Here is a 26,439-nt window from a genome sequence, read left to right on the forward strand (position 1 = left end):
TTTAAGTTTATTAATTAGTGTCACAAGTAGGCTTACTTGCACTGCAATGAAGTTACTATGAAAATGTCCGAGTCGCCATACTCCGGCGCCTGTTCGGGTACAGTGAGGAAGAAATTAGCATGGCCAGTGCACCTTACCAGCACGTCTTTCGGACTGTGGGAGGAAACCGGAGCACCCGGAGGAAACCCATGCAGTCGCGGGGAGAAAATGCAGACTCCGCACAGTGACCCAAGCTGGGAATCAAACCCAGGTCCCTAGTGCTGTGAGGCAGCAGTGCTAACCACTGTACCACCGTACCACCTTGCTGTCCGTACTGAGTCTATACTGAGTAGATCAGGTAGCATCTGTGGAGAGTGAAGAACAGTAAAGATTTTAGGTGATAATTTTTCAACAAAACTGGGCAAGGTTGAAATAGAAATGTAATTAAATAACAAGCAATAGTAACAGTAAAATGTTCAGACGTTTTCACTGAATTGAAATCTGAGGGATATAGATGAGTTAAACGTTTAAGTTAACTTTCTTAAATAAAATGATGTCAGCACAGGAGAAGCAGCTGATTGGCAAGTCTTAATTTATTTAAGCAGTTTAATTATTAAAGTAAGTTTAATTGTCTCATAACTAGAGACATGGCACGTCAGCGACTGTGCATCCTGTTCTATGTGGAAACTCCAGAATGCATCCAAAAGAGAAAACGCTGGAAAATCTCAGCAACTCTGGCAGCATCTGTAAGGAGAGAAAAGAGCTGATGTTTCGGGTCCAGATGACCCTTTGTCAAAGCTTTGACAAAGGGTCATCTGGACTCGAAAGGTCAGCTCTTTTCTCTCCTCACAGATGCTGCCAGAGTTGCTGAGATTTTCCAGCGTTTTCTCTTTTGGTTTCAGATTCCAGCATCCGCAGTAATTTGCTTTTATCCAGAATGCATCTCCATCAGACAGCCTGATGTGCAGGAGGCATCATTGGCTATAGCAGCCTTTTAGCACATTGATAAATGCGATCACCCTGTAGCTAAAGGGCATGTAGAGAGAGGGAATGGGTGACCACCAGGCAGTTAAATGAGCAGACAGGTAATGGAGGAGTCCCTGAGTTGCATTTCATTCTCCAAACAGTATTTATTTCTGAATATTAGTGAGAATGGTCTCTCTGGATGCAGCTGGACCTAATTCCATGGCTGGAAGAAGATTGGAAAAGTAATAATGATAGAGAATTTGATAATTAAGGTTAATTAACTAGTGGATGCACAAATTTGCAAAGAAATTACAGAGGTGCAAGAATTGTACAGTAGTTACAATAGGGGATTTGAATTATCTAATATAATGGGATAGCAATAACATAAAGAAAAGAGCAACTGGTCCCAGAATAAGGGTGGTCAAACTTTCTGAACCTAAGAACCAAATATGATGATCATCATTGATTGGAGAGTTGCAAGTCACGGACAACCTTTAGAGGCACATTTTTGTACTAGTGCAAACCTTTTTGAGGAAAACCTTTTAAAGCCATTGTACTATCTTCCAGGCTTCCCTCACATAATCCAGATAGTGGCAAAAGCAAATCTGTTTTCCTGAGACATGTCAGAGCTAGCACATGCTCATTGCTTAACTGACTTTATCAACTTTTCTTTTGTGGAAAATCAGCCCACGTATTTGTGACCATTTCCTCGTAACTCAATCAACCTGTGTTAGGAAATTAGCCTTCCTTCCTTTCTGGACACCTTCAAAAACTCGGAGCAGGACTGACAAAAGCAACAGGGCTATAAGTTGGGTGGTAGCTAACTAGCTGTCTATATTTTCATTTCGGAGATGTGTGTGTCGCTGGCTAGGCTAGCATTTATTGCCCATCTCTAGTTGCCCTTAGAAAGTGGTGGTTGGCTGCCTTCTTGAATTGCTGCCATCTTTGAGGTATAAGAACACCCACAGTGCTGTTAGAGAGGAAGTTCTAGGATTTTGACCCAGTGCCAGTGAAGGTGCAGCGATATATTTCCATCTTCCTTTGTGTTAAGTATGACTCCAACATTCCTATTGACTCCAGTTTTGCTCGCACTCCTTGATGCCACATTCAGTCAAATGCTGCCTTGATATCAAGGGCAGTCACCACATCTCTGGAATTTAGCTCTTTTGTCCCATGTTTGAACTAAGGTTGTAATGAGCTCAGGAGCTGAATGACCATGGCGGAACCCAAGCTAAGCATCAATGGTGAGATTATTGCTCAGCAAGTGTCACTTGATAGCGCTGTTGATGACTCTTTCCATCACTTCACTGATGATCGCGATTGATAACACTAGTTATCAATTATTGTCAGGTCCCATTGCCTTTGCAATATACAGTGTCTTCAGCTGTTTCTTGATACCATGGAGTGAATTGAATTGGCTGAGGACTGACATATATGATGTGGGGACCTCCAGAAGAGGCCAAAATGGATCATCCACTTGGCACTTCTGGCTGAAATTTGTTTCAAATGCTTCCGCCTTCTCTTTTGCACTGATGTGCTGGGGAGATTTGTGGAGCCGCCTCCTCCAGTGAGTTTTTAAATTATCCACCACCATTCACGACTGGATGTGGCAGGACTGCAGAGCTTAGATCTGATATGTTGGTTGTGGAATTGCTTAGCTCTTTACACAGAGGTGATGTGTTATGTTTCACCTTCTCAAAGAGCTGGGTAAGTTGTCGATAGTCTGTAATTTCTAAAGATTGATAACACTAGTTGGAAGAGGTTAATTCTGTGCATACTGTGTTGGACCTAGCATGGAAGTTTGCAGATTGGTGTCTTTGCCTATTTATAGAAGCAGCCATTTCTCTTTGAACAAAATGTTGGGAAAGTCTGAATTTGACCCTGCGTGTTCATTCCCCTTTTTTTAGTTCCTCCAACAGGTTTTCACAACCCAACCTTGCAATCATTTAACCACTACCACCTTATCAAATTTACTCTTTTGGTCCTTGGTATTGTTCTACATTATGACCTCTTAATACAAAACTGGAGATCGATAATCTGATTGTCATAATGGTTGAAATACAGCAGCATCATCAAAACAGCAATGTGTATAGGAGATGTTCCATCCCATAACATTTGGTAATGTTTCTAACTCCAAAAATGTACTCTTTGGCAAACAAGGTATATATTTGCATTGTTAGATTGTGTGATTTTCAACTTCTATGTCTTTGCTGACAGGTTATCTACCGTTTACATTATTTTTACTTTTAAAAATGTATTTAGGGAAAGTGTACATCGGTGGCAGGCCCTGCATTTATTGCCCATCAGAAGCATGTGATATATATTGCCCCACTTTTTTTTTGCTTTTTGTTGACTTGTATAGAATTTTTAAATTGAGTGGTGAGTTTTCTTTGAATATGAAATCGCCCGTACAGATATTATGTAGGTTTGGAGTGCTTGGTTGCATTTTCCTTACGAAGAACCTTTCAGATGCCGGGGTGGGTTGTCCCTGTGCACTTATGAAACCCTATTCCTCCTTTCCTGCAGTTGTTCCTTCACCTCCACTGGCAATGGCCACGACTAAATCCTTCCTTTTCCTGCTACTGTAAATGATAGCTCAGGCTGGTGGCTCTTGCTGCTGTAAATGATGGCTGGCCTGTTTCAAGAGCCCAGTTCTTTGTTGTAGTCTCCAGTAATGTTGTGGACTGTTTTATTCCTGAACTTTAACATTCTCCATCACAGTTAAGAAAAAGAAAAGAAACAAAATACCTGAATAGGTGGTGAAGGGAAGAAAGACTGTGAATCAGAATGGGGAGAGGTACTGTTAATGTGTACAAAGGCGTACAATTTTCACTTTGCAAATTTGCAGTGAGACACGTCTATTTCAAAGGGTAGCTGAGTTTCACTTGGGTTCTTCTAACTGGCAGTTAAAGTGAGTTGTAGTTCGTTGACATTTTTTCCTTTCATCCTTGATCATCCACAGACAGGCCTGTTTGATTTCCTGTCTCATTTCAAATGTGGATAAATTAATCTGAATCTCTAACCTGTTCTGCACTTGTCACTAAAAGGATTGCTCCTGTGCCCCATCATATATTTTTATACACAGGACGCATGAACACTGTCTCAAGACAGATGAAGCGGGAAGAAATAAGGAAGGGGAAAAGAGAACACAATGGAAGTCCAAGGAAAAATTGCTAAGGGACTGAATAGGAACTTGACAAGATGTGGAGTGGAGGGGGGAGGGAAGTAGAAAAAAAAGCAGTGGAGAAAGAATCAGAACACGAGGGAAGCACAAGTGAAAGGAGGAAAAGGGAAGAAAGATGGTGAGTGAGAGAGAATGACATTGTGGAGCTAGTTGTCAGAAAAATGTTATTTTTTAATCGTCATTCTTGACTTTATACTTGAAAAATCTGTTGCTTCAAATCTTCACAGATCGCTCCAAAAGTCAGCGATCACTGTACACCGAGTTTATGAACCATTTCCAAGGTTCAGGGAACAGTGGCTGATTGGGACTTAATTCTCTGAAAGCATTCTCTATCTGCTGTTAGATATGGAATCATCCGGATATACTTTACAATGTCCTGCAGAAGGAGAACCTGGCCAATGATTCAGATTTCAATCTGGATGTTGTCTTACCAAAATTGTGTAATCACTTCTGAGACTTTCTGATTCCTGATTTGCAGTGCTGGCCACAGGCATTCCCATATTAGATGCACAATGGTTTGGATGGCTACTAAGCTCTTCCTACTTTTCTGTGATGATAGAGTTTGAGTGCTGTCCCAGGAGGGAACTCCAGACTGTTCCAGTGCAGAATCTCCAGATTTTATGGATCTGTACTCGTTGCAAATTGGTTTAAAACTGTCAAAACCTATTTCATGTCAAGAGTCTCTGCACCATGTAGGAAGAAGCAACTCTCAACTCAAATCATTCAGAGCTGGATTTGAACCTATACCATAGCTACGACCTGAGTGGATCATTTGGGGTCTTTTCAATGATCCATGAATGATAGCAGTTTGACGCAACAATGGGTGCATATGTGCTGCTGCCTGCCTGTTAGAAATGATCTTGGATCAGAAGATGTAGAATCCATATGAGTGAAGATAAGAAATAACAAGGGGAAGAAGACACTGATGGGAATAGTCTACAAGCTTCCTAACAATAGCTATACTGTAGGACTGCAAATAAATCAGGAGATAATGATGGCATGTTTAAAAAAAAGGCAGTATATTAATCATGTGTGACTTTCATCTTCCCGTGGATTGGGAAAATCAAATTGGCATAGGTAGCCATGAGGAAGAGTTCATGGTGTATTTTTGGGACAGTTTCCTCAAACGATTTGTTGTTGATCCAAGTAGGGATCGAGCTGTTTAGGATCTGGTAATGAGGCAGGTTTAATAACTAATCTCGGAGCAAAAGATCCCCTAGGAAACAGTAACCATAACATGGTAGAATTTAGCATTCAGTTTGAGAATGGGAAATTTGTGTCAGAAACAACCATGCTAAATTTAAGTAAGGGAATTGCAAGAAATGAGGGCAGAGTTGGCTGGAATGGACTGGGAAAGGAATTTAGCAGAAAAGTTGGTTGATCAGCAATGGTAGACATTTACGGAAATTGTCTTAACTCACAACTGAGATATACCCCAGTGAGGAAGAAGGATTATAGGAAGGGGATAAAACAACCATGGTTAACTGAGGAAGTTAAGGATAATATGAAACGGAAAGAAAGAATATACAAGGTGACAAAGATTAGTGGTAAGCCAGAGGATTGGAAAAGTTTTAAAGACCACCAAAAGACGACTATAACATAATAAAGCAAGAGAAGATAAACTGAGGGTAAACTAGCAAGTAATAAAAAATGAACAGTAAGAGCTTCTTTAAATATATGAAAAGGAAGAGAGAGGGCAAGGTGAACACAAGCTCCTTAGAGAATAAGACTGGGGAAGTAATAACCGGGAACCAGGAAATGGCAAAATAGTTAAATAAATACTTTGCGTCATTCTTCATGGTGGAAAACTCAAATAGCATTCCAAAAATACTAAATCAAGGGGCAGAAGGGATGGGAGGAAATAAATATAATATCTATCACTCGAGAAAAAGTACTCTGCAAGCTCATGGGGATAAAGGCCAACGAGTCCCCGGACCTGATGGGTTGTAACCTATGATATTAAAGGAGGTAGCTACAGAGATAATAGATGCATTATCATTCCAAGTATCCTTAAATTCTGGAAAAGTCCCAGAGAATTGGAAAACTGTCAATGTAACACCTCTATTCAAAAACATGGAGATGAAACCAGTTAGGTTAAGATCTGTCATTGGGAAAATATTAGAATCCATTACAAAGGATGTCATAGCAGAACATTTGAAAATGTATTATAAAGCAGAGTCAGCGTGGCTTCATGAAGGTGAGATCATGTCTGACAAATTTATTTGAATTCTTTGAGGTGGTAGGGGAGCAGGATAGATAAAGGGAAACCAGTTGATGTAATATATTGGATTTCCAAAAAGTACTTGATAAGGTACTGTACAAAAGGTTGCTTAATAAAATAAGAGCCTGTGTTGTTGGGGGTAGTTTATTAGCATTGATAGAGGATTGGCTAACTGAGATGGGATGAGAGGGACCTTTTCAGGAAAGCGTTCAGTAACTACTGGAGTGCCACAAGGATCAGTGCTGGGGCCACAATTATTTATAAAATGTATTAATGAATTGAATGAGGGAAGTGAATGGACAGTTGCCAAGTTTGTGGATGACACAAAAATAGGTGGGAAGGCAAGTGGTGAGGATGACAGAGTCCACAGAGGGATATAGACAGGTTAAGTGAGTGGGCAAAAACTTGGCAGGAATACAATGGAGGAAAATGTGAAGTTATGCGGTTTGGTAGGAAGAACAAAGGAGCCGAATATTATTTAAATGGAGAAAGCTGCAGCACTGAGAAATTTGGGGGTCCTCATGCATAAATCACAAGTTAGAATGCAAGTTTGGCAAGTAATAGGGAAGGGTGATGAAATGTCAGCCTTTACTTCAAAGGGAATGGAGTGTAAAAATAGAGAATTCTTGCTAAAACTATACTAGGCACTAGTTAGACCACACATGGAATACAGTGAACAATTCTGATCCCCTTATCTAATGAAAGATATGCTGGCATTGGAGACAATCCAGAGAAGGTTCACTGGATTGATTCCAAGTATGGAAGGATTTCCTTATGAGGAGAAGTTGAATAGGTTGGATCTGTTGGAGTGTAGAAGAATGAGAGGCAACCGTATTGAGACACATAGGATTCTCACAGGGCTTGACAGAGTAGATGCCGAGAGGATGCTTCCCTTGTGGGAGAATTTAGCAGAAACTGATAGCCAAGTTCCGCACACATGAGGACGGTCTAAACCGGGATGTTGGATTTATGTCACATTATCAGTAACCCCCACAGCTTGACTCCTGGACTTGCACAATTTCACAAGCTGTACTGTCTGGAGACATTACACATCTCTTTAACCTGTGTTGAATGCTCCCTCCACCCACATTGTCTGTGCATTTAAGACCTGGCTGGCTGTAGAGATTTGCATTCTAATCAGTATTCTGTAATTTGATTTCTGTGTCTGTGCCCTGTTTGAGAACAGAGACCACTCCATCTGACGAAGGAGCATTGCTCCGAAAGCTTATGGTATTTGCTACCAAATAAACCTGTTGGACTTTAACCTGGTGTTGTGAGACTTCTTACGGAGAATTTAGGACCAGAGGGTATAATCTCAGCGTAAGTGGTCGCCCATTTAAGACTGAAATGAGGAGGAATTTTTTCTGAGGGTTGTGAATCTGTGGAATTCTTGACCACAGAGGGCTTTAGAGGCTGGATCGTTATGTATGTTCAAGGCTGAGATAGATTTCTAATCAGTTAGGGAATCAAAGGTTATAGGGATAATGGGGGAAAGTGGAGTTGAGAACTATCAAATCAGATCAGTCGTGTTTTCATTGATTGGCAGAGCAGACTTGATGGCTGAATGGTCTATTTCTACTCCTAAGTCTTATAGTCTTCTGGATGTCTATGAGATAAAGTAGAGCTCGGCTCAATTTCAGACAGCAGCATTTCTATATTCTGCATTTGTCATGTAAGTTTAAACTTAGCATGTTCTGTTCAAGATTGAATAACTGGGGCTCTTGCCCTACTCCCCTGATGTATTTGGTGGCCTGATAATTTTGTGCGCTCTGGCAGCACTTGCATGTAAAAGGCAAGCTATTGGCAATAGTCAGATTGCTTCTGGTTAGTTCACTGTTTGGGAGAATAGAAAATCTGGCATGGAGTTGGTTGTCATAGATCTGCAGGATCATCTTTAAAGAAGAGACAACGAGGAATTAGAAGTGAACAGCTGGGAAGTTTCTGCAGCATCAAGGAGATCAAGAAATTAAAAACCTTAATGCTCATAATTCATAAGAGATTATGCAAAAAACTAGTGCCAGTCCTGTCTTCGTTTTCTTTGGCTGCGGCTAATGCTGAAAAATGTCACTAGCTGACTTGTATCAACTATGGTTTGTAGGTGGTTTGAACAATGATTGATAGAATTACAGATCAAGATGAAAATGCAATTGTCGTCTACCCCAATTTGCATACATTAATTTGTTTTTGGTGAGAGAATGGCTGCCTGAATTGAGATCTGCCTAATAATCTTAAACAGATCAGGCTCCACGTGTACACTGACAATTACCAGCTCGACCTCACCACCACCTCCCTAATCTAATCCACTGTCTCTGATTTTTCATGCTGTTTTTCTGAAATCCAGTAAGTAAACAGTGCAGTGGTGAATCGAAAATTGACCTGTTGAAGGCAGGGATTGCCTTCAATAGCTGTATTTATTTTCAACATTTTGGTTTTAGATTTGGATGAATTGCATAGAAAGGTGTGTGCAGACACATTAACATGGAGTGAAAGAGAGCTTTAGACTAGGTGATTTACTTCAAACGAAAAAAAAAGCTAATATTTGTAAAAACGGGATTTGCTGAAAAGGCTAGCGAGAATTTCAGGATTGTTTAGATTCCAATACATAATGCAGCCTGGATTGACTCAGTCACCTTGAATTTGTTACCTTCTACAGGGAATCTGTGATGTTCAGGGACAGTTCACAGGCAGGCTCATCAGCCAATTGGATCAAAGAATTCTCTCAGGCAGCAAATCATCAGGTAAGAAGCAAGGAGTGAAATAAAGATCGAGACGTACACATGGTTTAAGGGTAAATATCCGATCACAAACTTTGTAAAGAAAACTTTAAAAAGTCACAATTTTAAGTATTCTTCTAAGGGACTGAGACATCATACTTGTAAAATTGAGTGTTCAGGGCCAGAGAACTTGTTCAACATTAATTATGATTTAGCATACCATTAAAAACTTGGTAACTCCGATCAAACAGGCTGTAGTGTTTGTATTGCATTATTACACTGAAAATAGTGTGTCAGGAGTAAGAAGCCCTGAAAAATCAATTATTTCTAATGGGTTTTATATGTGGAGACGACAGCAGTGCACCCTGGGGAGAAACAGGGCATCACTGGTAGCAACTTTCTGCACTTAACCTGTGTGTATGCTAGACATTGCTGTTAATTTTCAATTTTAAGTGAGCAACAGCATAGACTGACAGACTCACCATTATTACTATTGCAAATTCTGAGCCTTTTTGCCCTTGCCCACTTGATATAAACTAATATTATATAGCCAAGAAACATTTGAACCGTAGAATTGAGTAACTTTCTGATTATTGAGAAAATATTTGTTCTTCAAGGAAGGACGCCTACATTTCAAAGGCAGGTATCTGCAAGATACTCTGGAAGTTGCAATAAAAATAACAAGTGTTAGAAATATTCCAGATGGCATTGTTGGAGAGAGAAAAATAATGTTTCAGGTCAATAACCTTTCTGTACATCGGAGTTAAAATCCAAGAACTTTAGTTCCCAGTTTAATGCCTGAAAATTCTGAAGATACTCAACAGGCCAGACAACATCTGAGGAGTGAGAAATAGAGTTAACGTTTCAGTTCGATGATCTTTCATCAGAACTGATGAAACCTCAATCATTAATTCTGTTTCTCCCTCCACAGATGCTGCCTGACCTGCAAAGAAACAAAGACAACCTATCAAAGTCTAGTTAGGAACTGGAGGCTGTGATAGAAAATCTGTGAAGTTTTTTTCTGGAGGGAAATATTCATCTCCAAGGAAAGATATGTTGATAAGGTACAATATTCCAGAAGTGGCTATGGCAAAATAGGTTGTGTTTGTTAGTTAATTAGTATTCTTATAATACAAAGTAAGAAACATAAACTTTAATTCCACCATGGGATTGCAAAAGAGAAATGCATATTGTGCATTAAATATCCTATCAGAAAGTTGACCTTTTCTTTTTATGCCGTTTAAATTCAGTGCAGCAGTGTAATGCAGAATGTACCAATAATTAGAATATAGATTCAGTTTCTCAGCAAAACCACTTCTAATTTTTTTTAAGGGTGATGTTTTTCCTTGAAAGCCGTGCACTAGCTGCATGTGGCCTTCCCTTGGGCTTAGCTGTTTGACTTTTCTTTCCTGCAATGACCTTAAATGTGTGGCACATCACACAGCCAAGAACATTAAAAAACAGATATGCAAATTTTGCTTTTGTATGCAAGTTTATTTGTTCTGTCATATTCCAACTAAACTTCTTTTGTCTATAGTCTGCAATGACAGAAACACTTGGCGTTTCCTGAATGTGTTCAGAACTGCAATTAAACATTATCTCCCAGAAAATCATGCTGCTTGGGTTGGTCAGATATTTGATAGAAAATGAATACATTGAAGATTAATTACATCATTTGCTGCTTTTAGTAAATGCCAAGCAAAAAATAAACTGAAAAGAATAGGAATACAGACTTGTCACACATCTATATGGGACTGGATACCTGTAGCACAAAATCTCCAGTCTGCTCATGGAAAAAAAAAAGGCAGTCAATTGTTGCATTGATGTGCATTTGATCGCCCAATATATAGGCCACATCCTAACTTCAGCCCTCACTCGATTGGGGAAAAATAATATAAATCTGTTTCAGGTGGGTGCACCAAGTTAAGCTGCAGCTTTGCTTTTTATGCAAGTGCTGTCTATGTGAAAATTAATGTGCATGTTTGCTGGAGGTAGAGATGTAAGTAAGTCACTTTGTGAATGGTGGTTTGAGCCTCAAGATATCTATCTACACAACCTCATTTAAATTACATGCTTATATCTAACTAGAATGGTAGCAAGCTGTTATTGCTCTTCCAAACAATTGGGTCATGGGAATTTAATAGCCTATTTGAGGCTGCTAACATTCCATCTCCAAAAATGTGTATCATCCTATGCAAATTCAAAGTTTGGGAGATTAATTTAGTATAGTTTAACTCACTTTATACCTAAATATTTCAGGGAAGTGCATTACTTTCACTGTGATTTGCCAAGTTAAATTTAACCTAATTGGGGAAAGAGTTATATATTATTAAACAACAAGCTTTTACATTGCATGCTTTGAATTGTTTTGTGTAGGCTGCAATTTTTTTTACTCCCCAAAATAATGGGAATACAAAGGTTTTCTTTCAGCGTGTTACGTATTTGTTTCTAAGTGCTGATGTAGGTGAGTGGCTCTTTTGTGACTTTCTTTTAGTAAAGTGCCTAGCAATGTAGTAAAACATTTCTGTATAGTAGCCATTTTAGAAATGCAAACAAAGTTCTATTTTTTTCTAGAATAAATGTCATCAAAAGTATCTTGATTCGCTTGTCAGGGGAATCAAACTTTAAGCCTGTATTGATATGTAGGCAACAGATACAGTCACATATCTGGAGTCATTGTGGTACATCTGCGAGGCTAAGAGAAATGCGAATAGCACATTCAGAGAACTAGTTTCACCGTAGCTTAGGAACATAGAGGCAGAAAGGAAGTGAGTGACTGCAAGCAGTCCAAGAAAACCATGCAGATAATGCAGAAATCACCTTGAGTCCTGCTTGCCAATCGGTTTTCTGTGCTGGATACTAGTGAGTGTTGGTGCCCTGGAAGAGTACAGTCAGATCCAAGATTGCATCACAGGTGACTCTGCTGTAAAGCAGAGGAGGAAGAAGAGCAGTAGTAATAGGTGATTTGTCAGTAAGGGGAACAGGCAGGCATTTCTGTCGCCATAGATATAACTCCAGGATGGTATGGTGCTTCCCTGGTGCCAGAGTCATAGAACCCCTAGAAGTGCAGAAGGAGGCCATTCCACCCATCAAGTTTGCACTGACTCTGCAACAGAGCATCCCACTCAGGCCCTATCCCCATAAGCCCACATATATACTGGCTATTCTCCCTCACCTACACATCCCTGGACGCTAAGGGGCAATTTACCATAACCAATCCACCTAACTTGTACATCTTTGGACTGTGGCACCTGGAGGAAACCCATGCACTAATGGAGAGGATGTGCATGCTCCACAAAGACAGTTGCTCAGGGCCTGAATAGAACCCTGGTCCCTGGCGCTGTGAGGCACTGTGCCACCGTGCTGCCTCATGCCATAAAGGGATGCAGAGTGGCTGCAGGACATTCTTTTGGGGAAAGATGCTCTGCCAGAGATTGTGATTTATGTTGGACTAATGACTAGGAAAGGGAATGAAGTCCTGAAAGCAAAGATTTTAGGGAATTAGGAAAGAGATTGTATAGCAGGACCTCGAAAGCAGTAATTTTAGGATTGCTCTCAGTCCCATGTGCAGGTTAATCTAGAAATGGGAGAATTGAGCAATTTAAAAACATGGCTGGAAAGCTGGTGTAGAACGGAGAGCATCAGATTTCTGTGTCATTGGCACAGGTTCTGGGAAAAGTGTGACCTGTAAAGCTGGACAGTCTACATCTGAATAGGACTGGGATGAATATCCTCACAGGGAGATTTGCTTGTGCTTATGGAGCGTGTTTAATGGACTGTCAGAGGGCTGGGAACCTGAGGGCAAATTCAGAGCAAGGAAAGGAAAATTGCAAATTAGTGTGATTCTGAAAGACAGAAAAAGCACAGGTTAAAAAAAGTACAGAACAGGAATTTCACACTATTAAAAGATGTGTATGTAAATTCAAAAAGTATAACAAATAAAATAGATGAACTGAGGGCACATGGCAGGATGATAATATCGCTATAATGGCAAATTGGCTTAAGGAGGGGCAAAAATGGTAGCTCAACATCCCTGGATATGGAGTTTTCAGGCAGGACAGAGAGGGGATAATAATGTGGAGATGCAGCATTATTGGTTAAGGAGTGATGATACACTAAATGAAGCATCAAATGAGACCAAAGGGTTTGAGCTGAAATAAAAGGGGGCAGCCACACTTTTAGGATTGTACTACAGACCCCCAAAAAGTGGAAGGGAGTTAGAAGAGCAAATGTGTAGCCTAATTTATGATTGCAAAAACAATAGGGCAGTAATCATTGGCGACTTCAACTACCCTAAAATAATTGGGGTACGAACTGTGTGAAAGGCACTGAGTGCACAAAATTCTTGCACTTCATTCTTCATTCTAAACTTTTCGGCCAGCACATAACTCCTTCGAACTCACCTCACCTTGGAGAGATTCCCTGCATTAGATTGGTTGTTCAAACTCCATGACTCTTACTGAGTAAGACTGGTCTTAAAGTGATAATCACCACATCCCTCCCCCTTTAACTCCTTTTTGCAATGCTTATTTACCAACTTAGTTTATACAAGTGAATAGAAAACAACCTATCAAAATCAGATAAATAATTACATTTGTATTTGGTCCTGAATTCTAATCACACACTATATACATAGATTCAATCATTATAAATCAAGGCTTTGAGGAGGGTTTCTGTTTCTGGCTTAATTTTTTTAGATTGAGATTCTTCCACAGTATTGACGTTAACAGGAACTGTAAATAAATACCTCTTTTGGCACAGGTATTTGATTGCTATTTGCTTCAAAGAGACATCAGTTATGTCTATAACAGGTCGATCTGGTATTTTGGTGCTTATGGATTTGAAAACATTTCTTGGTGGCAACACCGACTGCTGGAGCATTTCTTAAGTGGTCCATCTGTTTATGAACAATCCATCCTTGGGTGTTTATTTGGCTTGAAAGGGGTCCAGTCTCAGAAACAATTCCTGGGATCCAACTTGGTTCACTAAAGCTTTTCACATATATGGTTTCATCCACCATAAATTTCCATGCTCTACTATATGAATCTTGGCTTGTTTTATGATTACCTGGACTGGTCCGTACCCTCTCTGGAAAATTTGGAAACACATGACTCAGTCTTGTTCTGAGATGACATTTCATTAGCAATTCTGCTGGTGGAATTCCTGTTGTTGCATGTGGGGTGGTGCAGTAACTCAGAACGAAGCGTGAGACTTTGGCATCCAAGATTCCGCCTGACAATTTCAAAGCTCTTGCAACTAGTCCGTTGGGTGCTGGGTGGTGAAGTGCGGTTCTGATGTATTCAATAATGTTGGGGCTTGTGAAGTTTTGAAATTCAGCATTTGTGAATAGGCTTCCATTGTCTGAAACTTGACTTCAGGTAGAGTGTGCATCAATCATGAGCAAAAACATTGTGTCCAAGAATGGACCAAAATAGTTGATATGGATCCATACCCATGGCTGGCCAAGCCATTCCCAGGGGTGTATTGGGGCTACAGCTGGCAACTTTTGCATCAGTTGGCAGAGTTAACATTGACTGAGTAGCTTGTTGATATCTGCATCAATGCCAGGCCACCAGACATAACTCCCGGTGAGCATCATCATCTTAAGAAATGCAGGATGAATGCTGTATAATTCAGTAAGGAACAGCTGTCTGCCTGGTGCAGGAACAACTACTCTTGCACTTTAGAGTATGATGTGATCCTGACAATTTACTTTTGCAGATAAAGAATGGTTTCATTTTGTTGGAAACTGGCTCATTTACTCATCCTGTAAGTATCTTGTCTCTCTCACTTTGGACAGATGTGGATCTTATTTGGTCCAGTGATTAATATGCTTCACACAGGCTGTTATTGTGTCTATAATATTTAATGTCAAGACAATTTTTTGGAGTGCAGCAGTACATGTGATATTTTCTTGCAAGGGTAGACAGCTAAGAGTATCTGCATTTGCTTTTATCCTAGGTCAGTGTTTGAAAGTACATTTGTAGGCACACAGAATTAATGTCCATCATTGAATTCTTGCCGAGGCTATTGGCAAGATAACCGTGGCCTCTTTGAAGAGGCTCAAAAGTGGTTTGTGGTCAGAAGCGATGGTAAAGTGCCTACAATGTAAGTACTGGCGGAATTTATTGATGCCAAAGGGTATTGATAGTCCTGCTTTCTTGATTTTTTAATACCCTGTTTTGGCCACTGAGAGGGTTTTTAACACACACCCCTATCAGCCTTTCTGAGCCATTGTCCATCTCATAAGACAACACTGCACCTACGCTATGTGGAGAGGCATCGAAGGTCAATATCAGCTCTTTAGATGGGTCATAGTGCACTAACAGGTTTGAGAAATGCAACAATTGTTTCACTCTGTTGAAAGCCACTTCCTGGTGAGCCTTCCAGGACCAATGGTGGTGTTTCTTGAGCAGAATATGCAAGGGGAGCCAGTACAGTTGCTACGTTCGATTAAAAACTGCCCATAGTAGTTTCCCATCTCCAAAAGCGATTTGTGTTTGGTTATGTTTGTGGGAAAAGTTCCTCCTTTATCACCTTGACCTTTTCATCCATGGCATGCAATCCTTGTGCATCAACACAACAGGTTGCTCACTTTAGTGGCTTGAAAGGTGAACTTCTGTTTCTTGAGGTAGACTCTAGCCTCCTGAAACATCTTTAAAACTTCTTTTAAGTTTTGCTAGATGCTCTGTGTGTATCTGTGTCTGCACTTGAAAGATCTCTGACCAATTCAAATTGACTTCTTTAAGCCTGTTTATGGCCCAGAAGGCTTGGCCCATCATTATTATTACCGGGAGCTGGATAGACTGCTGCCCATAGTTCACAGGTACTATTGTGGTGACATTTACTTTTATTGCTTTTCCCGTGTACATCTTCAACTTGGCAGAAGTGTTCTTCAAGTTCAATGATTGGGCACCCTCTCAGTGCTAAAATGTGTGCCTACCCATTGCAGTGGCTGATGCTCCTGTATCCACTTCCATACTTGGAAGTTTCCAATTTACATGGGGTGTTACAGTAATAGGGTCTGGCTTGACTGCTTTAAGATGAAAAAGAGTGTAAATATCAGAGTCCATGGTGTCAGGCTCTTTCACAGTGTGTACTTGTAACACCGTGGCTGATTGGTTTCTCAATCGTCTTGACTTAGCTCTGCACTCTTTTATCAAACGTCCTCTTTTGTGACAATAATGACACTCAGTCCCCATAAACATCTATGATTTAAGAGTGTGGTTACCCTGATGTCAGTAACGTTTCACCTTAATCATTGTCTGATTGCCTTCGCCATATCTTTTTGTTCTGTAGGTGACTGGAATTATTTCATTCCATGACTGGCTGCAGGTTCCAGTCCTAATTGGTATATGGTACCATTTTGTGCACTCTGCAGCTCCTGTGAATCTTTTCAGTGCTTTCCTCGGCCAGCGCTCTCTGTTATTTGTTTGAAATGTATGATGACTTCTACTAGCAATCAGCACTGTATGCTACAATTGTTAATGCCACAACCTAACCGATCCTGCAGCAGGTCATTTCGGGGTGCTCCAAAACAATAATGTCGTGATTGATTCACCTGGGGCTCTCGTCCTCAAGTTAAATTTTAACCTCTTGATTATGACTGATGCTTTGGGTTGAAAATTATCCTTCACTAAATCTACAAGCTCACCAAATGACTTGGAGTTGGGTGCACTTAGGGCTGTGAGATTGCGGATACGATTGTAGGTCTGACTTCTAATATGCTCTGGAGAATTGCTTTGCACTTTGCTTCTTCCCCTTTATTCTTTGCCTAGAAGTAAAACCAAAGTAAAATCAATGTATTGACTCCAGTCCTCAGTGGAGGAGTCAAGTGGGACTATTTGCACGAAGAGCAGCATTCTGGTGAGATTTTGTTCCTTCAGTCATGTTTAAAATGTGATACTCAGGTGTAGGGCTGGAGGCAGCGCCAGGATCGTTTATCCTCATTGGTAGATGTGAAAATGTCCTTCTGGAGACTTCTTAAGTTGGACAAATAAATTTTATTTACAAGGTTGCTTCATTAGCTGCATGCTTCAATCTAGTTTATCGTACACTCATTCAAACTGGGAAAACTCCTCCCCTTAGAGATTCCCCATGCTGGATGTTGATTGGTCATTAAGACCACATGACTCTTACTCAGTAAATCTGGCCTGAAAGTGACAATCACCTCATCCACCATTACTGAAACTAGTTTTATATTCCGGATTGATGAATTGACTTTAAATTCCACTGGTTGCTTTAGTTGGATTCATGGCATTTACTCGTTTACTCGTTAAGTGACACTACCATGATGCCACCATCTGCCAACAGCAGAAGATATTCCAAAGAATCATATGGCTGCAAAACATTATCTCTGCTTCTCTCTGCATAAATTCTGTTCAGTCTTTCTACCATTCTCTGCTTTTGCAATAATTGAAGATGCATTGTTTAAAGTTGTACCTCTAAGAAGGTAAGGGAGGTTGTCAGTTTTATTGATGGGGCTACTGGCAGGCTGTGATGGTAATGTAGTAGTAATGGATTGGTAATCCAGAAGCCAATTCGAATGCTCGGATGACATGGGTTCAAATCTGACCATGCAGATGATGAAATTTGAATTTGACTAATCTGCATAGCCTAATTGAATAATTCTATTGTAAACTTTAATTTAACTTTTATTTTTTAATATTAGTATTATAAATCTTATTTCTAATAGTAAATTTCAGTTTAGTAGACAAAATGATAGCTAAAAGTATTATCAGAACAATATTTGGAATTCCAGTTGATTCTCCTTTTACTGATAGATTTTGCTGGCTGCTCAGGCATGATTTAACATTTTCATATGTCATGAAGATTTGCTTAATGCTATTTTTCTTGCCTCAGTCTAACCATTAAGATTGTCATCCCGTTGGTTTTCTAATTACTGTTTTGCTAGTGATTTATTTTTCTGTGATTATATATTTCAGTCAATTGAATGCAAGTGTAAAACATAACTTTGCAAATTTACATGCATGTACATTGTTGCAGTGGTGTTAATGTAGTTAGTTCATCTTCTGTGACCTTACTCTCAATGCTGTAATGGAAGTGACAGGGATGGAGGATGACACTTGATTCGTGTGGAACATCGGTGTTGAACGCAAAAGCTAGAGACTAGACCTCTGCCAAAAAAAATTAAGATGAATGCCAAGCAAGAAATGACATAGCAGAAGCATGTGTTTTTGTATGCAATTTAAGTTGTGTTAACTATAAATTAGAAATGGAAAAAAGATTGATATAAAAATGTAAACAGAGGATGATTAATCTGGAGAGGAAGCTTGTGCATATGTAAGTTTATGGAGACTGATGAACAACCTTTATAAGCTTCAGTACGTATTCGTGCATTTCCTTCCTTCCTGTTATGCTCCCTGTGGTACAGTTGTGGGCTGATTAAGTAACCTTGACCTTTTTTGCATTGAATTATCCCTTGTGCTTGTTGCCAAGTGTGTTCAAGTGACCTTTTGATTTTAAAAAAACAAAACAAGCATGTGCATTACTCTGCATTTTTCTTGCACATAATTGATTCTAATGTCCCATTCCAATGTTTTCCTTCAAAAAAAATTCAGATGAGTCACTCTAAAGTAATATCAGAAAAGTTTTTTTCACCATAAGCAACCAGCATAGCTGCTAAATATTCAACTGATGTTAATGTACATTGTCTTAAAATAGAAGCAATTAACCACATTCTTCCCTGACCTCTTTAAGCAGGTCTATTTAATTAGATAGCAATTTAAAAATGCCCAGGGAAGGAAGCACTGTGTCCTTTCCAGTTCACACTAAAGGCAGTTTCATAAGATATCCGTTGCAATATTTTCAATGAGACCAATAAAGTCTCTTACAATCCTCCTTTGCTTCACTCTTTTCTGATTTTAATGGTAGAAAGTACAGTATTCACAGGGGAAGGAACTATCTTGTAATAGTTTTTTTTAAGGAACTTGGTTAAAAGGGTTTGAAAGCTGTTGAATTGGATTGTTTTTGATATTGTCTGTTACTAAGGATGGGTATGTTGTTTGACTAGGTTGGGGATATCAGGATCTTGATCCAACTAAATTAGCTGTGCCCAATTTTGGGTGTTCACGAGAAATTTGGGGCCTCACTTTAATTGTGCTTGCTCCTCTTTGACAATTTTGGACCATTCCTCCACTGATATCATTTTCATAGTTTTAGCACAAGTGCTTCCTGTTTAGTGCTTCCTCTTTGGAGCTAGCTGCCCACGTGATATTGCCATTATATACCTTGCTGGAAAAAGTGACAAGGATATTGAGTATATTAGCAAAGGATAAGCTTCATCAGGCACTTGAGCCACAAAGAAGAGAAGACAGTGACAGAAAGGCGGCACAGTGGTTAGCCCTGCTGCCTCACAACGCCAAGGACTCAGGTTCAATTCCGGCCTTGGGTGACTGTCTGTATGGAGTTTGCATATTCTCCCCGTGTCTGGCGGCACGGTAGCACAGTGGTTAGCACTGCTGCTTCACAGCTCCAGGGTCCCGGGTTCGATTCCCGGCTCAGGTCACTGTCTGTGTGGAGTTTGCACATTCTCCTCGTGTCTGCATGGGTTTCCTCCGGGTGCTCCGGTTTCCTCCCACAGTCCAAAGATGTGCGGGTTAGTTTGATTGGCCAGGTTAAAAAAATTGCCCCTTAGAGTCCTGGGATGCGTAGGTTAGAGGGATTAGTGGGTAAAATATGTGGGGGTAGGGCCTGGGTGGGATTGTGGTCAGTGCAGACTCGATGGGCCGAATGGCCTCCTTCTGCACTGTAGGGTTTCTATGATTTCTATGATGATTTCTTCCGGGTGCTCAGGTTTCCTCCCACAGTCCAAAGATATGCAGGTTAGGTTGATTAGCCATGCTAAATTGACTTTTAGTGTCTGTGGGAATTAGCAGGGTAAATACATGGGATTATGGGGATAGGGTCTGAGTGGGATTGTTGTCGGTGCAGTCTCAATGGGCTGAATGACCTCCTTATGCACTGTAAGAATTCTATGATTCTATTCTAAAATAGTTGAGGCTGAACAATGAGTAAAGGTCAGACAAAGCCACTTAGATGTTCGTATGAATAAAGATAAAGAATGCAAATATGGAAAATCAGGACAAAGTGACTTGAGTTAGTGAGATACAAGCAGAGAATCTGCTATTGAAAGAGACCTCGAATGTAGTGAAGTTGGTGGGTGGACAGCATTTTGAGGCTGAGACTAGGAGAATTTGGATAAGGTAGTTAAGTGCACGTTGAAATTACTTAGGATGGTTGCTGTGTGCAAAGTAAAAGGGAGTAGATCATGAAGTTGATCTGATGCTTGGGAGAGTCATATGCGAACCAAGTTTTAAATTTAATTCACAATAGGGATGAATGGGAACTGATGTAGAATGGTTTGAGGTGTTTGAAGGAGATGATGGTATCAGAGGAATGGGGTGGGAAGGCAAAGATGTGGTTTGACAAAAAATGCTTCATTACTGTCATGGCTATTTGAGTGGGTCAAGCGTTGGAATGAAGTGGCTCCTGTGATGGAAAAATTGCCAGGGTCAGTTGGCCAGATGGCTAGCTTGTGATGCAGAATGACGCTAATGGCGCAGGCTCAATCCCCAGATTGGCCTCCTTGTTTCTCTCTTGTGGAGAGAAATGCCCATGGTCCTTTGTGGGCTATGCCTAATTACCTAGGGCAGATCAATGTTTCAGAAGGAGTTTGAAAATGATGATTGACCCCTTCCTGTTTCCAGTCAGGCAGTTCATTTGAATACAACGAAAAGTGGTTATTGTAATTTGCAATTTTTTTAAAGTCACTTTCAGATGCAAGCAGGAGCATCCTGATTTAATCTCCTCATGCCTTTCTTTATTAAACTGACACTGAAAATCTTTGGTTTGCTCAATTAAGAACAGCAGTTCTGGCTTGATGGCATTCCTTGATGATAGTTACAACTCTTGTATTAAACATAGTAACTGAGATAAAGTTAACTATCCTGCAAGGATGTTGACAAGATTTACCCTGATGTGTGCAGCATATAGATTAAGCCATTAAAAATTATACCACATACTAGTCTAGTGCCTATATTGAGTTCTAGCAATTGTTCTGTTTTGGCATGCTTCTCAGCAGACTTATAAGGCCCTCAACGTATCAAAGAAGCCAGCGCACATTTCTCGCTGGATGTATTTTGCCTGCCATTATCAGGGAAGGCCAAGCAGGTCCTTTCCTATACTTGCAGGTGTACATTTTTTCATATATAGATTAATTTCTTCTGCCTGTTTGAAGTCCCGTTGCCAAGATTAGTGTGCTCTGAGGCGCTGGCAAACCAGTCCTGGAGATTGTTTGCAACAAAGAAGGCAAGTAATTTATGTGAATTTGAAGCTGGGAGGAGCTGTTCTGCTCTGATCTTGTCTCTGCTCCTGACTGTGACCAGCATATTGTCTGGTACTGACCCATGATCCAGTGCCAACTGTTAAGTCCTGAGTTTCTTTATTCTTTGATCAACAAACTTACCCAGGACCCACTTACCTCAGGGTCACTGCAAGCCTAGAAATGATGGGCTTCACTGGTGGACTATTGTGTCAAGCAGGTATCAGACCCAATATGTGAAGAGCTTCAGGTCTTGACATTCTGATGAAAGGAATGCACCCTGTGCCTCAACAGTTACAGCTTCTATGTCCAAGCTGGGTAAGAGAGTGTGGACCAACAGCGACCTGACTCAGAACAACAAACTGCAAGTCGATCAAGCCTGCATCCCACTGAACTGCTCTACTGTGGTGTGACCTGGACAACATGCCAAACAGAAGAAAAGGCTGAACAATTTGCACTTTCATTGTTTCATATGTATCTTTGGCATATCTCTTGGCAGGACTAGGTCACCAACTTGGAGGTCCTGGAGCATGCTAATTCCGTCAGCAAGCACTCATTGCTAAGTCAACAACTTTGGTGCTGGCTCAGCTAGATTTATCTGTCCTAATTTGGGTGTCCAAAAGCAGAATTGGGCTGTACGTCAAATACCTACTGTACAACAAAGTAACTACTGGATCACAACCTCCAGAGTGTCAGTGTCTCTGCTACAAGTGAGTTATAAAGGTGGTTGACTTTGGCAATTGGGTGACAGCCACTAATGGTGTACCTGGAGGCCAATTATTCAGATAGTCTTTGTAAGAAGCGAGGAGAAATGAAAAGATCAGCTAGCTGCGAAACAGGCCCAGAGAAAACAGAGGCCAGTGAATTGTGCACCTTCTGAACCCACTATTTTCCTCTGCAGCAAATGTGGGAGAGACTGCCATGCTAGAGTGGGGCACCTGAGCCACACTAGGCAATACTAAACACAGAATTGACTACCACAGCATAAACCATTCTTTGATGAAATAGAAAGTTTCCACGACCAAGGATAAATCAAAGTGAGATGCATCGCGCACCACCTCTCTCTGAATAATAGCCCATACCTCTCTTTCACTGAAGAATGCCAAAAGCCATCACTGGAATATTAAAACAATGAAGCAGTTTTTCCTCAATAGATTCTATTGTGCTTTTACCACATGAAATGAACAAACTGATACGGTAGATAAAGTCTCAAATGGAGAGGAGAGGTTGATTGATCAGACCAAACTGTAATTACAGATGAAATAAAGGGTTTATACAGCAACTTTATAATATTCAGGCAAGTGGAATTGAGGTGGAAGATAACTGAGTGAAATTACAGGCATGAAAGACTGAATAGCTTTCTTCATTTCCCATTTCTTAAATTCCTAAGGCCTTGAGATGTCCTAAAGCTACTGAATCTTTTGACGCGCAGTCACTGTTGTGGCCTGGGTAAGGAGCAGAGTTCCACAAATAATACGTTAAACAAATGACCAATTGATCTATTTTTGTTTGTGGTAGTTAAGCAAAGAATATTACCTAAAATTCTGGGGAAGGTAATTTTGTGTTTGCTTAATCTCAGAGGTGAAGATTATCACGTTCTTCATTGTATGGTTACGATTCTGGTATGGTTCTGATGGGTACATAGGTGACTGCTAAGGCTGATCAACTGGAAGATTCTGCAATAACAAAAGGCTGAAATATAGCAGAAATAAGTGAATTCATAATTTAAAAGATTAACTTATTCAAGAAGAAAGTATTTCATTGATTTATGGTATGCAGGTTTTCAAACTCCATCCATGAAAACATTCCAGGAGCATTTGCAGAATCCTCTTTTCTATTTTTGTTAGTAGTACCTTTATTTCTGCAATTACAATGATAACATAGTCTGCTTTTGGGCAGCTAAGTTAGGACAGATGGTCCCCGCAGCAGGTCTCCACACATGCAAATTGAAAAGAAACTGTTCCATGTGAGCAACATTGTACCAAAAGATGTGACCTGTACTGAGCGTTATAACTTTTGTGCCAGTTGACCTATATCTCGAGGGCCTCAATGACATAAAACATACTTTGGAGATAGAACGAGTTTTATGTGATATAACACCAGGCTGGGAGTAGAAAAGTCTTGCGGGCACATACATTATTGTGCAGGGATTGAGTTTATCAATTCATGGTTTAATTTTGATGTATAGTGATATTCCCCTCCCTGCCAAAGTATTCATCCTAGTATTATAGAGATCTGTGTAAACTAACCATTTATAAGCCATGCTTGAAAAAAACAATCAAATTGTATTGTATTTTGTATCCTAATTTAAACCCACGCAGTATGACAACTTCACATGCTCACAATACAATTAGTGAAATCCTAATAATAATATAACCAACACATCATTTGTATAAAAAAAAGCACTGAGTTCTAAGCAAAAGTAGCCTTTTAGCTAAACAAAATTAAGTAATAAAATTATACTGATTTTTGATTTGAAAATCTGCTCTGACAGACCTGCAGAAAAAGATAAAGCACATTCAAATGTTCTTTTTGCCACTAATCCTTCTGGATTAATGGATTTTGTTTGAGTAATCTCTCTCAATGTTTAGAAACTCAGAGTCAGCTTCTCTGATGGCCACAATAGATAGATTGCGTAACTGAGCCATAAAGGCAAGGAAGGTTCTATGTTTTGTTCCTTCTCTGGGCTGACTTTGTTTCTTGTGTGTGGGGGAAAGTTTCCTGCAACAGTGTGCCTTGGAACCAACAAGGAAACAGACCACGAGTAATGAACCAGATTTAGTTAACCTATTGATGTGTTAACATTTATCTAATAGTTTTTAATTTGTTAATTCATGAGATCCGGGTGTTGCTGGTTGGACCAGCATTTATTGCCTGTCTCAAATTTCCCTTGAGAAGGTGGTGGTGAGCTGCTGCCTTGAACCACTGCAGTCCATGAGTCGTAGGAACCCACAGTGCTGTTAGGAAGGGAGTTCCAAGATTTTGATCCAACAACAGTGTAGGAAGGGCAATATAGTTCCAAGTCGGGATGACGTGTGGCTTAGAAGGGAAACTTACAGGTGGTAGTGATCCCATGCATGTGCTGTCCTTGATTTTCTAGGTGGTAAGATTGTCAGTTTGGAAGCTGTCGAAGGAGCCTTGGTGAGTAGCTGTAATGCATCTTGTTGATGGTATACACTGTGCGTTGGTACTGGAGGGCATGAATGTTGAAGGTGGTGGATGGGCTGCTTTGACCTGGATGGTGTCCAGTGTTTGAGTGTTGTTGGAGCTGTACTCATCAAGGCAATTTGAAAGTAATCCATCACAGCTCCTGACTAGTGCCTTAGTGGACAGGCTGTGGAGAGTCAGGAGGTCAGCTACTCTATGCAGAATTTTGAGCCTCTAAACAGCTCTTGTAGTCATGTGTTCATGTGACTAATCCAGTTAAATTTCTGGTCTGAGGTAAGCCCAGGATGTTGATGGTGGAGGATTCTGTGATGGTGATGTCGTTAAAAATTCAATCGGAATGGTTAAATTCTCTTGTTGGAGTTGGTCATTGCCTGGGACTTGTGTGGCACAAATGTTACTTGCCACCACCCTAAGCCTGAATATTGCCCAGATCCTGCTGCATATGGACATGGACTGCTAATACCGATCACAATGTGATTGAGTTCACTGTAGCTTGAAGAGAGAAATGTGCCATGATTGCTGATTGACTTCAAAGGACTGAGATGAAACTATCCCCAGTGAACTAGGTAAATCCATTAATGGGTAAAATGGCAGAAGATTAGTGGGAGGTATTCAGAAAAGAATTTAAGGTAATACAGAAACCAGTTTATTCCCCAGAGGCAAGGGCTTTACTTGCCTAAAGTTACAGCCATGGACAACTGAAGGGGTAAGACAACAAAAGTAAGAAACACACAAAAATGTAAAAAATAGCAAAGGTAAATGGGAAAGAGGCAAAGGGTGACCAGAAAGAGTCACAAAAAGGAAATATTTAAAAAAAAACTTTGCAAGGGGTATCAAAATCAATATAATTTTATTTTACAATTATGCTGGTACAAAAAGGGTGTTCATGGGTCTCTTGAAAACTGCTAATGGTGATATTGCCAATGAAAATGGGTAAATGACAGATATGCTGAATAATTACTTTACATCAATATTTGCAGCAGAGAAAGACATTGGCGTGCCAGAAATTCTGAGAAAATTAAAGTTGAATTAGTGAAGGCCTCATCAAAATTTATGTAAACAAACTAACATGAATGAAGAAAATAATGATACTAAAAACTGACATCCCCAGATGGTATTGTAAGCTGTGTAGTTGGAAGTATAAAATTGGAGATATTGAGTGGGTAAAACGATTGACAATTTGGTATCAATGTAGGCAAATGTGAGGTCACCCACTTCGAACCTAAAAAGGATAGAACAGCATTTTGTCTAAATGGGGAAAAGCTAGAAACTGGCAGTCCAAAGCAACCTGGGGGCCTAGGTACATTGATCGTTATGCTGTCATGAACCTGTGCAGGAAATAGCCAAAATGGCTGATGGAATTAAAAAAAGATATATAAATTAATGAACAAGAATAAAAAGGGGTAGAAGTCATGCTTCACTTATACAAAACCCTCATTAGATCACATATGGAGTACTACGAGCAATGCTGGGCACCACACTTTAGAAAGGGTATATTGATCTTGGAGGAATGAAGTTTTATTAGAATGATACCTGTACTCCAAGGGTTAAATTAGGAGAGATTATATAATTGTATAATGCTACCAGTATTTAGAAGATTAAAGGGTAATTTGATGCCTTATCCATGGTTGGATACCAGTTCACACTCATTGTCAATGTTTGCATTTGGGCCAGAAATATTTTAAAATTTGTATTATTGAACCAAGAGGGTATTAATGTCATCGGGACTGAAGGGGAGAAAAACAAATATAGAAAATTTAGATTTAAGAAACTTAGAATTTTTGTTGCCATCTCGTGTGTTTCATTTTGCAGATATCTGCTGATCTAACATGAAAATCCTTAACATTTTATCAGTGGAATAGCT

At 40.0% G+C, this 26,439-nt stretch overlaps 1 protein-coding gene across 1 annotated transcript in view; it reads left to right on the forward strand.

The window, feature by feature from the left end:
• Positions 1 to 10,049: 10,049 nt before the first annotated feature.
• Positions 10,050 to 26,439, forward strand: part of dagla (diacylglycerol lipase, alpha) — a 340,274-nt gene continuing 323,884 nt past the window's right edge. Inside the window, exon 1 of the mRNA XM_078220586.1 lies at positions 10,050 to 10,128. The gene's annotated coding sequence lies outside the window, so the exon portion shown is untranslated. The remainder of the gene's footprint in view (positions 10,129 to 26,439) is intronic.

This window comes from Mustelus asterias, chromosome 9, assembly GCF_964213995.1.
Source record: "Mustelus asterias chromosome 9, sMusAst1.hap1.1, whole genome shotgun sequence".
Lineage (NCBI taxonomy): Eukaryota > Metazoa > Chordata > Chondrichthyes > Carcharhiniformes > Triakidae > Mustelus > Mustelus asterias.